The sequence below is a fragment of the Macrobrachium nipponense genome, chromosome 15 (assembly GCF_015104395.2).
Source record: "Macrobrachium nipponense isolate FS-2020 chromosome 15, ASM1510439v2, whole genome shotgun sequence".
NCBI classification, from domain to species: domain Eukaryota; kingdom Metazoa; phylum Arthropoda; class Malacostraca; order Decapoda; family Palaemonidae; genus Macrobrachium; species Macrobrachium nipponense.
Genome location: NC_087208.1, coordinates 42,459,143 through 42,464,142, shown reverse-complemented (window position 1 = coordinate 42,464,142; position 5,000 = coordinate 42,459,143).

Here is a 5,000-nt window from a genome sequence, read left to right as displayed (position 1 = left end):
TTCAGCGTCATCTTATTAATATTACAGGAAAGACTCATCCTTCCTTAAATGACATTATTTCACATTTCTTTGCAGCTTGCGAAAGGTACGAAAGTGACGGGAAAGGTGTTGAAAGCGTGAAATGTAAAGCTTCACCTGTCAAGACATACAACTCCCTCTTCGTAAAGAGAGCTGCCAGCATGGCTGCGGAAGCAGTAACCTATGATAAAGACAAGGTCTTCGCCTCAATGTTCCTTGTGTTCTGCGGTTGGAAATACTGATAAATTTCACTTTATTCATAAGTGCCCTAATTTTCTTTCTCCTACAGATAAAGTGCATATTTTAAAATCTAGAAATGGATGTGTAAAATGCGACCAGTTTAACATGTTTTCGTAAGTGCCGTTTTAAATTCAAGAGACGCTGTTCAAATTGTAACAGCTGGCATATGACTTACCTGTGGATAGGAGTCCCGTCACCAGGCAGAAACTCTAACAATATTAATGACTGCAAATCCAAGGTGGAACTTCTCCTACTTGTCATGGTGATTCCATTTTCCCACCCACCTTTTCATTTAAAGTTGGGGGGGACTGTTTACAGAGGACTGAAGGACAGTGGTTCGCAGAGAAGCACGTTTGTCACTAAGAAATTGGCGGAGGAGAATAATCTTAAAATCATTAACTCTAAAGTAAAGCTAACGTTAATGGGTTTAATGGCAACAAGGAGTATTTTACTGAAATTGTTGAAGTTCCTGTTACGATCGGAGATAAACCTCCTTTAATTTATTGCTTGGTTGTACCAAACATTAATGTAGCATTGAAATTACCTCTGCTTGGTAGATTAGTTGAATAAATTTCAGGCACAAGGTGTTTAAACTAGCTGATCAATTCCTTCATAAATTTTGTTTCATGAAAATTGGTAATAAAGTTTCAGCTCATTTTAGGTACAGAACTTCGCTCTTGAATTGTACTTGCAGGTACAGATTAACAGTGTTTTTGGAGGAATAAATTCACGATGTTATACTGAATGTCATGCAGGTATTTTGCTGTCTGGTAGCATTGATTTAATGATTAAGAATATTGATAATTTAGCTGATACGAGAGTGCAAACCTCGGCTGTTAGTAACCCATTTGAGTGTAGTTCTGCTATTCATATCCAGAGTAGTTCCTTTTTGCTGAACTCTAAAGTTGATATTTTTGCCGATGATGACATTAATACTAACTTTGAGGTAAACTGTTCATTTTCTGTAATAAATGAAAAAGGTATGCTTATGGAGAAACCACTGCAACAGGCCACTGATCAACTTTTAGAGTCTGAATGTAATTATTACTTAAATTACGATCAGAATTTCTACAATGATGAAGTATGAACTTAAACAACCAGTTGGTCGAATTTACCATCAAAACCCTTCGTCGTAGGGAGTCTGATGGACGTATTATCGTTCCCTTGTTGTGGACTGGGAAAGTTTCCCATTTACTTTCAAGAATGAAATCTATCTAAGTTAATTAATTAAGGTCTAATCTCAAGAGACTTAAACGACATCCAGAACGTTTGCAGCTCGTTGACCAAACAATTAAGGAGCAATTGAAGGCAGGCATAATTGAACCCATTTATGATTTAGAGGTGTTTAAAAGTGAGAACCCTCAACATTCTTTTTTACCACACATGCCTATCTTTAAACTGGATAAGGATAGTACCAAATGTAGGATTGTATTTTTGTCCAACCTTAGGGATTCTTCTAATAGTATATCATTGTCACATAACCAGTGCATGTATTCAGGGCCTACGTTTAAACCCCCAAAAACTTGTTCCTCTTCTTTTTACAGCTTAGATTTGACCAAAAGTTACTCATATTTGACCTTAAGAAAGCCTTTAATATGTTATCCTTAACAGAAACTGATCAGTCTAAGTTGTTATTTTTTTGGTACAAAAATGTGAGTCAAGGTGATTTTTCCTTATTGGCTTTTAAGAATGTAAGATTACCTTTTGGCCTTAGATGTAGTCCTTTTTATTAATGATTTTCATTATATTACATACTTGTGTTACAACCTTCAGAGGATTCTCGAATAGCAGATTAAGAAATCTATCTATTCCATGATTTATAATGGACAATGGGGCTATTACTGCCAATACTTCAGAGGAGTTAGAGTGGTCGTATAAACAGCTTTCGAATATATTCAATCCCTATAAATTTGACGTTCAGCAGATTGTAACTAATGACTCAATTTTTTTTACAGGATGAAGTGGACCGCGAAGCCGAGGCAAGCTACGCCTTTACGTAATAAGTTGTTTGGTTTAAACTGGGACCGATGTTCCGACGAAATTTTCACTAAACCAATTTTTCTTGATCTCAATGCTAATACTAAAAGGTCTCTTTTACAAACAATTGCTTCACAGTTTGACCTGTTTGGTTTTAATATGCCATTGTTTAACCGCTGTAGATTGTTCATGCATAAATACAGCGTCAAAAGAATTTACATTGGGATCAAACCCTTTAACGCAAGAATTGCAGAGAGAATGGATTAATATTTGCAGGCAAACCAACAGAGCTCCTCCTTTAAAAATTGCTAGGTGTGTTGGTCCACGAGATGGCAGTTATGATATTTATATTTTTTCAGATGCAAGTAAGGACATATTTGGTTGTGTACTCTATTTACAGCATATTGAATCCAATCGCTTAAGCTTATACATGCCAAAAACCGACTTGTAAATAAGCAAACTCAAGAGTAAATCCATGCCCTCTCTGGAACTTAACGCAATACATTTAAGTGTTGAGTGTGCTCTTGATATTTACAAAGATTTGTCTGGATCTGCTTGCTTAAAACCCTTGCAGGTTAATAATATTTACGTATATACTGATTCGCTGTGTGCCTTACATTGGCTGAACTCTGCTGCTTTGAAATTGGACAAATTAATAAACATTCTCCATTTGTCGTAAACAGACTTCATAATATACAAAGAATGTGTGAAACTGTTCCTATAAAATTTTGCTTTATTTCAGGAAAAAACAATCCTGCGGACATAATCACCAGATGTGTGTCATACAACCAGTTGCAAAATTCTTGTTTTTTTTTCAGGACCAGATTTAAGTATAAATGAAGTTCCAGAATTGTCAACTACTATACCAGCATTTGAGATGCCCACTGAGGTTCAAGCAACTCCTTCCACAGCTCGGGTTATTGAAGTTGCTAACAATCTGATTGATATTAATAATTATTCCAATTTCAGGAAACTTGTATTGATTTTTCGCAGAATTTTCTTAGTGGTGCACAAGTGGAAGCTGGAAGCGAAAATTGCTTGCTCACCAGTCGCTAATTACTTGCCCAGGCTATAAATTACTTGTTAAACACTGAACAAAGGAAACATTATCCTGAGGTATATTCTTACCTACAGCATGGTCTTAATTCCAGAAAAAGACATTCCTCCTATTATAACGCAACTTAATTTATTTTTAGATTCACAGGGTCTTCTGAGAGTTAAGAGTAAATTCAAAAAATGGAATTATGGCTTAAGTGGAAATTACCCTTTATTATTGCACCCGAGACAGTCATTTGACCAAACTAATTATTTGGGATGCACACCTCAAATTATTACATTCAGGATGTATTCTGTATTAACAGAGCTCAGAAAGAATTTATTACATCCCTAAACATTTCTCAGTTGTGAAAAGGGCTCTTAAACAGTGTGTTCATTGTCGTTAGGTTTAATAATCGTTATATAAGGTTAAATCAGAACTTTTACAGAGACTTCAGAGCAGATCCTCCTACGCGGTCCTTTTTCTAACATTTATGGATTATTTAGGACCCTTCAATACGAAGGATGGAAAGGAGACCCGTAAGGTTTGGTTACTATGTATCACCTGTATCTTGGTCTAGGGCAGTTAACCTCAAAATTTGTAGGAGTTTGAATGTTGCAGAATTTTAAGAGCATTTCAGCTACACTGCTTTGAGTACGGGATTCCTCAACTTTGTATTAGTGATCTTGGAACTCAGTTGGTGGCAGGAGCTAATACCATAACTTCCTTCATTAGTGACCCTCAGACGCAATTATATTTTGAGGAAAATAATGTAAAACCTCTCTCCTTTCAGCAATATTTCAAAGGCTGCAGTCAATTGGGATCATTAGTAGAAGTCTGTGTAAAAATGGTAAAAAGATTAATGTTTGGAGCAATTAAGAATTTTGTATTGACGTTTGTAGACTTTGAATTTCTTGTCTGTAATATTTGTGCATCTCATTAACTCGACGACCTATAGCCTTCAAAGAAGCTGTTCGTGCTGAGACTGACCACGTGCCCGAACCAATAACGCCGGAAACAGCTCGTGCGAGGCTATGAATTGACTTCTCTAAACCTTATCCCTAATCTTCAACCTCTTTCAGTTGAAGATCCAGAATTTGACCATGATAATCCAGCTATTTCTCAGAATTACCTAAAGTTGTGTAAAATTAGGCAGGACATTAATAGAGACCTATCATATGAATTTTCTAGGTACTCTGATTCAACAAGCAGTTGACAGAAAGGGGCGGTATCGTCCCGTTACTCATAAATTACTAAAGGTTGGCGAGTTGTATTAATTAAGGAGGAACATACCAAAAGGAATAATTATTCCTCTAGGCATAATTCTAGAAGTTTTTAAGAATGATTTGGGTGAAGTTACCCATGCTGTTATTAAGAAGGGAAAAACAGGCCAGACATCAAGGTTGCATGTAAATAATATTATTCCAATACTAGAAAACACAGGAAGTACTAATTCAGCTACTCCTGATATTTGTAATTCTGTTACTTCGTCCTAAAGGCCCAAAAGAAATTCTGCTATATTAAGCCAAGAAAGGACAAGACAGATGCTTTAATCTTTATTCAGTATTTGTATTTTCTTGTATTTAATTTAATTTATTTTTACATTTCTTAATGTATTTTTTTCTTACAATTTTCCAGTTACTAGGTTTCAGGATGGAATTTTTCATTTCTGAAAAAATTCCATCTTCGCCCCTGGACTGTACAAGACATTTCATATTCTCACATGGCG